Raw genomic sequence first — 13,971 nt, 5'->3', positions numbered from 1 at the left:
ACAGAACTTGGGATAAACTGAAGTTACGCTTCCAAAAAAATTGAGATTTTTCTCTTCTTCAGACCAATTATTGAAGGGGGGAAATAAAGATTGTTTTTTTGTGTGAAGCTCAAGATGAAGAATTGAAAATGTGAACTGAACCACTGATATGTGAAATCAAGAAGCAATTTTTCAACACAAAGTTAGTTATAATGTGAAATTCTCTCTTTCCAAAAGCTATGAATGCTTGGTCAATAGAAATCCTATAACTACAGCTTTTAGTATATTTGTTAGATAACAGTCAAGAAAATAGAGCAAAGGGGGAAATAATTATGTCAAGGCACAGACCAGATGTAATCTTACAGAACAGTGGCGTAGCAGTTAGCGTGATGCTATTTACAGCTTGGGTGTGGGGGGTGGGGGGGGGGTTCAGTGTCTAGCTCCTTCTGTAAAGACTTTGTACGGTCTCCCTGTAGAATGTGTAGGTTTTTTCCGTGTGCTCCAGTTTCTTCCCACAGTCCAAAAATATACCAGTTAGATGGTTAATTGGTTATTGGAACTTGTCCCATGATCAGACTAGGGTTATATTGGGTTGCTGGCAGTGTGGCTCAAAGGGTGTGTATGTATATATGGGTGTGTTTTTTTTTGCTTTCCTTTTCTGGATCTCTCTGTCTCCACCTTGGGATAGCTACCGATGTCCATTACAAGCCAATCATCTCCCACAGCTACCTTGATTTTCCTTCATTCCACCCTATCTTCTGTAAGTACTCTATTCCATTCTCATAGTTCTTCCACCTCAATCATGCTTGCTCCAGTGGTGAGATTTTCTATGCAGGTGCCCCTGAAATCCCTTCTTTCTCTTTGAGTCATGAATTTCCATTGTTAACAAAGCTTTTGACTGAATCTCATCCACTTCCCATGCCTCTGCTCACAAACTCTTCTCCAGACAGAACAAGGATGAGATTCCCATAGTTTTTGCCTTCCCCACCAATAGCCTTTGTATTTAATAGACCATTCTCGGCATTTTCCGCCACCTTCAAAGAGATTCCACTACCAGAGGCTTACCCTTTCAGTACTTTGCAGGGATTGATACCTTCACTCCCTTGTCCTGTCCTTTCTTCCATTCCCACCAACCAGCCCCCTTCTTCCCTTGCATTTGCAGTCTATGCATCACTTGTCCTTTTGCTTCTTCCCTTCCTATCATCAATGGACCAAGCAGTCTTTGCAGGTGAAGCAGCAGTTCTCATGTACTTCCAATCTATTGCATTACATTCCTTGTTCACAGTGGCCTCCTGTACAATGGTGAAACCAAACAGTCTAGTTGAATGCTGTGCAAGCACTTGCTTTCAGCTCATTTTTGTTCTCCATCCAACTCCTCTGACCTATCAGTCTGTAGTCTCCTGTAATGCTAAAGTGAGTCCTAAGGCAAGAATGAGGAAGGGAACTTTATTTCCCGTTTAGGTGCATTGCAGCTTCTGGATGCCTATGTTGAATTCTACAACTGAAAGTAACTTAACTTTTCATTGTATCAGTTATCCATCTGTAATTTTAGCTCAATTTTATTTTTCTTTCTAGGAGTGGAATACATGACCAGCCTGACCTGCTGGTAATGTTCCTTTTACATTTTGCAAGCCCTTTGAACTTATTTGGGGTTTTCTTTTCATCTAGGTTTTCAGTCTCCAACTGTTTCCATTCACTCATTGGCCAGACAACTTTGTTTACAGTTTATCCCCATGGCCACCCTGGTTTTATTCCATCAGAGATGCTGTGCTCCCCTATCCTCCATGTACCAAGTTTCTTTTCTCCTTCACTGTTCAGACAGAAGGTTTTGATTTGATGCTTACTGCCCTCAGATGTAGCCTGACCTGACATCTGGACAATGGAGATGTATACATCAGGCTGCTCTTCAATGACAACAGCTCCACGTTCAATACTATCAACCCCTCAAAATTAATCAATAAGGTCCACGACCTTGGAATCAATACCTCCTTGTGCAACTGGATCCTTGATTTCCTCATTTGTAACCCCAGTCAGTTCAGATTGGCAACAACTTCTCCACAATCATGATCAGCACAGGTGCTTAACCTTCTGCTCTACACACTTTATACTTCTGACTGTGAGGCTAAATACTGCTTCAATGCCTTATTTAAATTTGCTGAGAACACCACTGTTGTGGGCTGAAAGTGGTGATGAATCAGCATATAGGAGGGTGATTCAGGATCTGGCTATATGGTGCCACAATAACAACCCCTTACTCAACAACAGCCAAACCAAAGATCTGATTATTATTTTTATTGATTTTATTGTCTTTTTTTTCTATTTACTATGAATCTCAGGAGCTCCTTCAGTTTTTAATTACAAGTCCTTCCCTCGTCATTGCAAGATCCCTTTCCTGTGAATTGTTCATAAATTAAACAGTTGGCAAATCAAAAGGTGGCAGTGAACAGAGTTCTGAAGTAGTGCATGATACTTGCATTATTCGTCAAACTGGTGGAAGTGATTCCAATTAAAAAGGGCATTAATAGGAGAAAGGCTGTACCATGGTGGACTGAGGAATCTGCAGAGGCATTTAGAGAGAGAAATAAGGCATTCAGGAAAGTTGAGAAATATCACTGAACTTTTTAAGTATAATGATACAGGCTGTGGTGAGGAAAATGGTGAAGGTTGTAAAAAAAAAAGGTACAAACAAGCTGGATGAACTCAGCAGGTCGGGCAGCAGCCGTTGAAAGAAGCAGTCAACGTTTCGGGTCGAGACCCTTCGTCAGGACTAAAGAGTGGGGGCAGGGGCCCTATAAAGAAGGTGGGGGGGAGGGTGGAAAACCAATCAGAAGAAAGATCAAGGGGTAGGGGAGGGGAAGCAGGGAGGTGATAGGCAGGAGAGGTGAAGAAGGAAGGGGAAAGCACTATGGGTAGTAGAAGAAGGCAGTCATGAGAGATGATAGGCAGCTAGAAGAGGAGACAGAGTTAAGGTGGGATGGTGGAAGGGAGAGGGAGGGAATTATCGGAAGTTGGAGAATTCAATGTTCATAACCAAGGGGCTGGAGACAACCCAGACGGTATACGAGATGTTTTTCCTCCAATCTGAGTTTGGCCTCATCATGGCAGTAGAGGAGGTCTTGTATGGACATATCCGAATGGGAATGTGAAGGAGAGTTGAAGTGAGTCCACCACAACAGACAGGATCTCCCGGTTGATGAAGCCAAACTTCAGTTGGAGGAACAACATCTCGTATATCTTCTGGGTAGTCTCCAGCCCCTTGGTATGAACATCGAATTCTCCAACTTCTGGTAATTCCCTCCCTTTCCCTTCCCCCATCCCACCTTCATTCTGTCTCCTCTTCTAGCTGCCAATCACGTCTCATGACTCTGCTTTCTTCTACTATGCATAGTGCTTTCCCTTTAGATTCCTTCACCTCTCCCGCCTATCCCCTCCCTGCTTTTCCTCCCCCACCCCTTGATCTTCCCTCTGATTGGTTTTCCACCCTCCCCCCCCCCCCCACCTTTATAGGGCCCCTGCCCCCTCCTTCTTTAGTCCTGATGAAGGGTCTCGACCCGAAACGTTGACTGCTTCTTTCAACGGATGCTGCCTGACCTGCTGAGTTCATCCAGCTTTTTTGTATGTCTTGATTGGACCACAGCATCTGCAGTGTACTTTGTGCATATATAAAAAAAAAGGTTTACTGGAGGTCATATCGTGATCGTATTGGAAGGAATATTAAACTTAGAGATGTTTGGGGAAAGATTAAGAAAATGGGGTGGGTGTGATTCTTTGGACTCTTAACATTCCAGTATTGATTAAAGAAGGTAATACGATTGTTACTGACATAGAGAGGGTTGAGTTCTTCGCTCAGTCATTTGCTGCAATTCATAATCAAGAGAATTGAAGTGAAAAGGCTAAACAATGTTGGGATAAGGCTCCAAGTGAATATCCTGATATGTTGGAAGTCAGCTGTAGCAATCATAGTATTAATGATGTACAGTTTTCTTTGTGTGAATTTAAGAAAGCTATTAATAGTACAAGTCAGGTGGCTCTAGGGAGGGATGATATATGTCATATGTTTAAACATTTGGCTGACAACTGTCTTAAGATGATATTTAAAATTTTGAATCGTATTTGGAGTTTAGGCCATCTTTCCTCTTCATGGAAAATGTCATTAGTATTGCCTATTCTAAAACCTGGGAAACTCTCCATCAGTTCATTCTAGTTAGTTATAGAATGATATCATTAACGCCCAGTTTGTGTAAACTTATGGAACATATGGTAATAGAGCAGTTGAACTGTATTTTGGATATAGTATTTTATCAGCAGATTTCAGAAGGGTAGAATGACATTGGATTCGCTTTTATGTTTGGCAGATGATATTAGGAAAGCATAGGTAAATAATGAAGTTATAATAGCAGTATTTTTGGAAAAACATATGTTATGGAGGGAGGGTCTTTTGATTAAATTATGGAAGATAGTGAGAGGAAGGCTATTTAGTTTTTTCTGAGTTTCTTATTTGGATGGTCAATGCAGGTAAAGGTAGATGAGATGCGTTTGGGCTTCTATGTGGTAAAAAAATGGGAACCCACAAGGCAGTATTTGTAGCCCTTTATTGTTTAATATTATGATTAACATACAGATAAACAGAGATAGAAAATTCAATTCATCTGTATATAGGATGCAATTAGCGATTAATAAGGTTAAACAGTGGGCAAATAGATGGAGTTTTAAACTTTCAGTAGCTAAAACACATTATGTTTTTTTACAAAGAGGATTAATAGACCTGCACTTGATTTGAAATTGTATGGTCAAACTCTTGAAATGTAAGTGGTAAGATTTCTTAGCATATGGCTGGATAATAAGCTGACATGGAAACACCATATCAGTAAAATAATTGATAAATGTAAAGAGCATTCAATATCCTTGGATATCTATGCAGGTATTCTTGGGGTGCTACACGAAAATCTGACTGTTTATTTGTTTAATTTGGTCTGCACTTAATTATGGCCGTGTGGCTTATGGATCAGGTTCATCTTCAAATTCAAAATGTTTGTTGTGATACGAGCACGGGTTGTGTGGTGTAGGAGGGTCATCTCCTGTTTCAGCTTTACTGGTTGAAATGGCCCTTACAGTCACAGAGACTGAAATTGATGTAGCATACTGGATTAATATGAGGGGGCAGAGAAATTATCAGTTTGTTAAAATGTTTTGGAAGACTGTTAGGAAAATGACAAAGGGTACTTGCCACGTTAAGAATATGGGTTTGCTGGATTTTGCACTAGACTAAATTACTGGCAACTTGAAACATCACTTTCATCTTCACATGAATTAATGATTCTAAAAATGTAATGTAATGATTCTAGAAATGTAATACCTATGAAATAACGGATCTCAACATTGTGCTTGTGACAGGTCATTCCAGTTCCACTTCACGTGGTTCTCTTTGTTCATTTTTCTTTCTTTGACCAGTTGCTCAGTTGCTTGAAGCGGCATAGCTTGGCCTTTTACATGCAAAGTCCTCTGCTCAAATGCACCATACTCTAAATACTTGAGGCAAATTAGAAATATTTCTCTCAATTATATGATAACCTTAAGATTGTACCAAATTCCAAATAGTCTTTGAACATGTTGATCTGACCAAGGCCAGCAGCTTCTCCATACTTGTAATCCTGTAAAACAGGATTGAGCTGGAGGCCAGCCTGCCACAGTCAGATTATTGGACACATTTAACAGTTCAAATTCAAATATTTTAAAAATAATTGTGACATAGTCAATGCAATTTTAGTACTTTAAGATGAAGACAATGTAATATATGGGAAAATAAACCCTTTATCAATCAAGTGCTTATAGTAAAGTTGAGAGGGCTTAATTTTCATTTGATATAGAACTAGTAGGGGTTTTATTTCCCAATTCTCTACACCACACTCCAGTTGGTGGTGGTAATGCACTTTTAAGTTGGACTGCCAACCGCCATTAAAAATCCAAAGAAGATACTTGCACGATTTTAGCAGCCAGCAAATGCATACTGGCAGTCTCATTCATATATACGGGCTGTACATAAATTCGGTGTTTATAATCTGGGGAGGATCCACAGTCTCATTGCTAATTGCAACAGATTAGAAATATGCAGTACATGAATGGCTAGTGGCCACTTCACTTTTATGCACATGTTCCACCTATTAATTCAGGTTATTGAAAAATGAATATTTTCAAAATGTTTAATGAATAAATCATTTAACACATTTTGGTCTGATGATAGAGGACTATTCTTGTTTGGTTTTACAGGTATGTACACCAGAACTTTACTATTTAAAAGAATTTTTGCATGCATGTATTGTTAATCTACTGGTTAAGACTATGAATTCTGAGTTGGTTCACAATCTGTCCCAAAGCTGTGTATATTAACAATACAAAGGAGAAATAAACTATTTGTCAGTTTTCTTGAGGAAGTGTTTAATCTCTATTTTATGCTTCCCTAGTGATTGAGTAGTAGTATATGATTACAAAATATTTACTTTAACTTTCTCAAATGATTTTAGAAGGATCACATGAATAATTTCACAACATGCTCAAATGAGAGCCTCTGCCCTCCAAACCTTATGGTTGTCAAGCAGTACTTTGGAACAAATGTTTATGGGCATGATGCCACTTAGTTAATGAATTATGGCACTAACTGAGTGAAAAAGATAGAGATATTTTTGTATTTGGTTCATTGTACTCTCAGCAGCCACTTTATTAGGTACAGGAGTGGACTCAGTGTGGTCTGCTGCTATTGCAATCCATCCACTGCAAGGTTCAATGTGTTGCATGTTCAGAGATGTTCTTCTGTACACCACCATTGTAACAGGTGGTTATTTGAGTTAATGTCACCTTCCTGTTAGCTTGAATCAGTCTGGCCTTACTCTTTTGACCTCTCATTAATAAAGTGTTTTTGCACACACAACTGCTGCTCACTGAATTTTTTTGTTTTGGTTTTTGCTTGATTCTCTGTAAATTCTAGGGGCTGATGGGTGTGAAAATCCCAGGAGATCAGCAGTTCTTGCGATACCCAAAACACCATTTCTGGCACCAACCATCATTCCACAGTCAAAGTCACTTAAATCACGTTTCTTCCCCATTCTGGTGTTTGGTCTGAACAACAACCAAACCACTTGACTATGCTGCATACTTTTATACATTGTGTTGCTGCCATGTGAATGGCTGATTAGTTATTTGCATTAATGAGCAGGTGTACCCTATTAAAGTGGTTACTGAGTGTATGTTAACTAAAGTTGTCACATTTAAAGAAAAAATGTATCTTGAATTTCAAAAATGTATTATCTAACTAATGGAAATGACATTTGGTTTAAGTATGGTTAGTATTCTTCCAGCTGTACATCAGAAAGATGAAATAAATGGGTAAGTGTTGCCTTTCTCTGCTTAATTATCCATTCCTCTTAGCATACTGTCTGGTTTGTTATTGTTTTTTTCATGATATATTTCCAATTATGACAGCAGAATTTCTCCATGTTCTCAACATGTCTGTAACAAATTACTTTGGAGGATTAAAACTAAAATGCATGATTTGGTCTCTGGCACAATGCAAGCAACTAGATATAATATTTTTATGTTTGAATGTACGTGACCTTGCACTTGCAATTAAATCATTAGGGCTGTTTTAAAAAAAAATGTAGCATCATGATTGCCTGATTTAATGTGGAAGTATCATCATATTAATTAAACAGCTTTGGGGGTTTGAGCTGTCATAACTGTGAATGTATTAAAATTTAATTTATTCTGATTACTTGATTTCTTTTATCCACAAAAATTAGTCAAAACAGTATTCAGCATAAACATTGTGTACCTAATCATTTGGTCAAGGTGGATTACCTCCTGAGCATACTAATCTTTGCTATAGTGCTAATGGTTTTTGATGCATTCCCCTACCCCTCCCATCAATTTCTCAAGGAATAAAATAGGGTCATTAGTGTGTTACATAAAATTTGGTTGTTCATAATGAATGCATCTATAGCTTCATTTATATAACAGTGTTCCATCTACAGCACACTAGAAATTGTGCCAAACAACCCTTATGTTTTGATATGGTAGCAAAATGTAACTGACCATTCTCAACAAAATGCAGAAATAAGAACAGAATAGGCATGTTAGAACATTGCATCACCTGAAACTGCCATTTGAAGTATCTATAAGTTTCCACTTCACTGAGGAGCATGTGGATGGTTCTGGCTTTTCACACCATTTAGTCAGGCAGGAAGATCTGACAGATGAGCAGGCTACATCTCCTCTTTTTAAACATCACCCCACCCCCAGCCCAAACACTGTTGAAAAGCTTCATCTTCTTTCAAAGCTACCATGGAGTTTAATAGAGCTTAACTGTATGATTTTAAATAATTTATTAGGATTTTGAAACAGCCAAATTGAAAAAAAATTTTGTTTTAAGGAAGTGGTTACTTTCTCTTTTTGCCTTCCAATTGACAATTCTAGAATCCTAATTTTAGCAAATAGCCAGATCTTCTTGCTGCAGAATTTGAGAAGTGGTATTGTTTTCCTTCCTCCATTATCAAAACCCCAACCTCCATAATTCCCTTGAATTACACTGGGTAATCCAGTTCTGTGAAACTGTCAATAAGTCCTAGATTCTTCAAATGCTTGGACAACATTATTCTGGCTAAAGTGCAAGTTTCGAGCAGAATCAATATCTTTTTATTTTCTCCTCCAGAGACGTTGGCTATTTATTGATGTATGGTTTCTTTAGGTCTGATAGCCTATTGATATCATCCTTATCCTTTTCTCCAGGACATAAAAAATATGACTGATTAGTTGCAGACAGGATATTGTATCCAATATTGCTCTCTCCAAATGTATTTCTACCAGCAACAGACACCATAAAATTATAATTAAACAGAATATGCAACGATTTCAAAAACTAAAATAGGGTGAGCTTAAACAATAGTTCTATAAGATTTTAATTTGTATTAATACAGATTGCCCAGACATGACTGCACAATTGGCTCAGAGGCAACAGTTACTGTACATATCAGAATATACTTTAGACCTGAACTGTAACTAGTGGATCAAGATGGATGATATGGGACAGCTTTCAGATGTGTTCCTTTTGTTGCTACTTTAAGCTTCTCAAATTGTTCTGACAAGGCTGTAGAATCCAACTTGAAATGACCTGCTCTTGCAGATTCTGCTCCATGTCACCTGCTTTCATGGTAGATTTTGGAGACAGGGAAAATGCCTCCAAAGCAGTCATAGATCTGGGTTCACTAATTGACTGACTTGCATCCTATTTTGAAAAGACGTCTTTAATCCAGGCATCCACCTCAAACCTCCACTTTTCGTACCTAGCCAATTTTTGAAAAGGGTTAAGTGTCCTATGTTATGTACACACAATGGTTTAAAATAACCGGCAGCAATAGAATACACCTGGAGTCTGGTTTTGCTGCTAAAAACCACAATTTATTAATAACTACTTAATATAGTAACTTAAACCAGGTAGCATCCACAAGGTCAGTCCTTCTACACACCGCTGATCGATCAACCGCACATCGCTGTGGGCACTCAAAAGTTCCATCCAGCTGCAACACTGCCTGTGTGCTGAAAGTGTCCTTGTAAAAATACAAACACGCTGTAAGCATCTGTAAACATCACCTGTCCATCTTATCTCCACCTTCTCTCTTTGTAGCAACTCAGAATCCGACAGCAGTACATAGTCCATGTGTGTGCCTCTCTCTCTTTCTTTTAAAGACACAGTCCATGTCCATCACACCTATGCCAATCCTTTATCATGCTATCTGTTTTCTGATCTATATCCTTGTTTCACTATGAGCCGAGTAATGAAGACCTGTGCTGACCAACTGGTTGGTGTTTATATAGATATCTTCAACCTCACGCTCTGGCAGCATGTGGTAGCCATTTGCTTCAAGCAGGTTTCAATCATACTGACGCCCAAGACAAGCGTGGTAACCGGACTAAATAACTATTGCCCAATGGCACTTGGGTCCACAGTGATGAAGTGTTTTGAGAGGCTGGTGTTGAAGCTTAGCAGCTCATGTCTGAGTGGTGACTTGGATCTACTCCAATTCACCTACTGAAGCAACAGGTCTACAGCAGATGCTATTGATGCACCATCAATAACTCTCAGAGACGTGAGGCGAGATACAGGCTTTTATTGGCTGGAAGAAAGAACAAGCAGCAAATGACCACCACACTACATCCTGGAGACTGAGGCTGGGGCTGTGTCTCCAATCACCTTTATACCGGGGTCCGTGGGAGGAGCCACAGGAGCAGTCAGCGGGGAGGGGTGGGGTGTCCAGACAGGTATCTGTAGTTCACCACAGCTATCTTGTTGGCTCTTCACACAACCCTGGAACATCTGGACAGCAAAGATACATTAAGTTAACTCCCAAGACCTGGGCCTCAATACCCTTTTGTGCAATTGGATCCTGGATTTCCTCACTTGTAGATTTTAGACAATTCAGATTGGCAAGAACATCTCCTCCACAATCTCCATCAGACCAGGAGCACCACAGGGATGCATACTTAGTCCCCTGCTCTACTCGCTTTATACCTATGACTGTGTGGCTAAATACAGCTTCCACACCATATACAAGTTTGCTGAAGACACCACTGTTGTGGGCTGTCTCATCAGGAATGATGAATCGGTGTACAGGAGAGAGATGGAAAACATGACTGAGTAGTGTAATAACAACCTCTCACTCAGTGTCAATAAGACCAATGAACTGATTGTAGACTTCAGGACAAGGAAACCAGAGTCCATGAGCCAGTAATCATCAGAGAATCAGGTGGAGAGGGTCAGTAACTTTTAAATTCCTGGGTGTCACCATCTCAGAGAACCTGTCTTGGACCCAGCATATAAATATTATTGTGAAGAAAGCACGACAACACCTCTACTTCCTCAGCAGTCTCTAGAGGTTTGGCACATCATCGAGAACCTTGGCAAACTTCTATAGATGTGTGTTGGAAAGTGTATTGACAGACTGTTTTACAGCCTGGTATGGGAACATCAATGAGAGGAGAATCCTACAAAAGATAGTGGATTCAGCCTAGTACGTTACGGATAAAACCCTCCCAAACATTGAGGGCAGCTACATGAAACATTGCTGTAGAAAAGATCCTCACCACACAGGTCATGCTCTTTTCTCGTTGTTGATGGAAGAAGATACAGGTGCCTCAGGACTCACACCACCAGGTTCAAGAACAGTTAACCATCAAGCTCTTGAACTAAAGGGGGATAGCTAAACTCCTTTAAGGGCTGTAATGTTGTTATTTCATGCCCGTTACTTATTGTTACTTAGTTATTTCTGCATTTGCACAGTTTGTTTACAGTTCCTGATGTTTACAGCTTAGTTGCTGTTCCATAGATTTGCTAAGTATGCCACAGAAAAAGTACCTTAGGTTTGTATGTGGTGATAATATATATACTAGGATAATAAATTTTACTTTGCACTTTATATTTGCAGGATCTTGGGGGCATAGCTAAAGTAGGTAGTTTGCACAGTCATGTTGCATGATGTCATGTAAAATAAATTAACTATTTACATCCAAGCCTCCAACGTCTTGCCTAGTTTCAGCACTTAAAAGCCTATTGCTCTGACTTAATTTCTTAGTTTTCAAGTTCTCCTTATACAGACAGGATTAGATTCTCTGAGCTTGAACATAACCTTGCTGTTCTGTAGATTGAGATTCCCCGTGAATGGATGATGAGAGTAGAAGATTAAGCATTTTGCCAAGGTGAAGGGAGATGAGCTTCAGTTTGCATTTGAGATTGGCTGCCATCTCTCCAACAATCCAGATGGGAGGTACAACAGCATTAGGACAAGAATTGTTAGGATGGGAAACAGATTTTTCCCTCAGGCTGTAAGACTACTGAACTCCCTGCCACCAACTAGCTCTTACAATATATGAAGTGTCAGTAGTGTTGTACAGTTCACTTTTTAACTTGTATATTCACTTTATTATTTATTAATTTATTTGTGGTAATATTATTGTGTGTTGTGTGTCAGAATCAGGTTTATTATCACCAGCATGTGATGTAAAATTTGTTAACTTAGCAGCAGCAGTTCAATGCAATACATAATCTAGCAGAGAGAAAAAAATCATAATAAATTAAAAAAAATAAAAACGTAAATCAATTATGTATATCGAATAGATTAAAAAGCCGTTCAAAAACAGAAAACTGTATTTTTAAGAAAGTGGGGTAGTGTCCAAAAATTCAATGTCTTAGGAATTGGATGCCAGAGGGGAAGAGACTTCCTGAATCGCTGAATCTGTTTATGCTACCCAATGATAACAGTGAGAAAAGGGCATGGCCTGGGTGCTGGAGGTCCTTAATAATGGACACTGCCTTTCTGAGACACTGCTCCCTGAAGGTGTCCTGGGTACTTAGTAGGCTAGTACCCAAGATGGAATTACCGGTAACTATATTTACAACCTTCTGCAACTTCTTTTGGTCCTGTGCAGTAGCCCCTCCGTACCCGACAGTGATGCAGCCTGTCAGAATGCTTTCCATGGTTCATTTATAGAAGTGTTTGAGTGTATTTGTTGACATGCCAAATCTCTTCAAACTCCTAATATAGTTGCTGTCTTGCCTTCTTTATAACTGCATCGATATGTTGGGACCAGGTTAGATCCTCAGAGATCTTTGGACACCGAGGAACTTGAAGCTGTTCACTTGCTCCACTTCTGATCCCTTTGAGGATTGGTATGTGTTCCTTCATCTTGCCCTTCCTGAAGTCCACATTCAGCTCTTTCGTCTTACTTACGTTGAGTGCCAGGTTGTTGCTGCAGTATCACTCCACTAGTTAGCGTATTTCACTCCTGTATGCCCTCATCAGCACCTGAGATTCTACCAACAATGGTTGTATTGTCAGCAAATTTATAGATAGTGTTTGAGTTTTGCCTAACCACAGTCGTGTATATAGAGAGTACAGCAGTGGGCTAAGCACACACCCCTGAGGTCGCCAGTGTTGATCGTCAGCAAGAGGCTATGTTATCACCAAATTGGACAAATTGTAGTCTTCCAGTTAGGAAGTCGAGGAACCAACTGTAGAGGGAGGTACAGAGGCCCAGGTTCTACAACTTCTCAATGACAATTGTGGGAATTATGGTATTAAATGCTGAAGTATAGTCAATGAACAGCATCCTGACGTAGGTGTTTGTGTTGTCCAGGTGGTCTAAAGCTGTGTGGAGAGCCATTGAGATTGTGTCTGCTGTTGAGCTATTGTGGTGATAGGCAGATTGCAATGGGTCCGGGTCCAGGTCCTTGCTGAGGCAGTTCAGTCTAGTCATGACCAACCTCTCAAAGCATTTCATCATTGTAGATGTGTGTGCTACCGGGCAATAGTCATTAAGGCAGCCCACATTCTTCTTAGACACTGGTAAAATTGTTGCCTTTTTGAAGCAAGTGGGAACTTCTACCTGTAACAATGAGAGGTTGACAACGGCATATGTCATAAAATTTATTGTCATGTGGTAGCATTACAGTGAGAGATCTTGAATACTCTCGCTAGTTGATTGGCACAGGTTTTCAGAGCCTTACCAGGTACTCCATCAGGACCTGGTTTATATATACTGTGTTGTAGTATAAATGCATACAGCTGAATGGCAATAAACTGAACTTTAACTTTTAGTTAAACTCTTTTTGCTGTATCTCTGCTTCTATGGCCATTGAGTCAATATTATGTGTTATCTCTAAACCCCTTTGCACTGCAAATAAGGAAAAAAATCAAAACTCTGCTTGAGCACAATTACTATCTTTTGTGATGCTTGTGTGAGAGAAATTATAAAGCTATATGTGGTTCTTAGACCATAAAATAGAGGAGCAGAATTAGGACATTAGGCTCATCGAGTCTGCTCCGCCATTTCAACGTGGCTGATCAAACTTTTCACTCAGCCCCAATCTTTTGCCTTCTCCCCATATTCCTTCATGCTCTGACCAATCAAGAATCTATCCACCTACGTTAAATATACATAAAGACCTGG

General features: G+C 39.6%; 1 protein-coding gene across 1 annotated transcript in view; it reads right to left on the bottom strand.

The window, feature by feature from the left end:
• Positions 1–3,522: 3,522 nt before the first annotated feature.
• The window catches only part of ccdc83 (coiled-coil domain containing 83), a 113,089-nt gene continuing 102,640 nt past the window's right edge, over positions 3,523–13,971 (bottom strand). Inside the window, exon 12 of the mRNA XM_059964540.1 lies at positions 3,523–5,508. The gene's annotated coding sequence lies outside the window, so the exon portion shown is untranslated. The remainder of the gene's footprint in view (positions 5,509–13,971) is intronic.

Source organism: Hypanus sabinus, chromosome 3 (genome assembly GCF_030144855.1).
Source record: "Hypanus sabinus isolate sHypSab1 chromosome 3, sHypSab1.hap1, whole genome shotgun sequence".
Taxonomy (NCBI): Eukaryota; Metazoa; Chordata; class Chondrichthyes; order Myliobatiformes; family Dasyatidae; genus Hypanus; species Hypanus sabinus.
The sequence above is the reverse complement of the archived record's forward strand: the minus strand, read 5'-3'. Positions and strand labels throughout refer to the sequence as shown.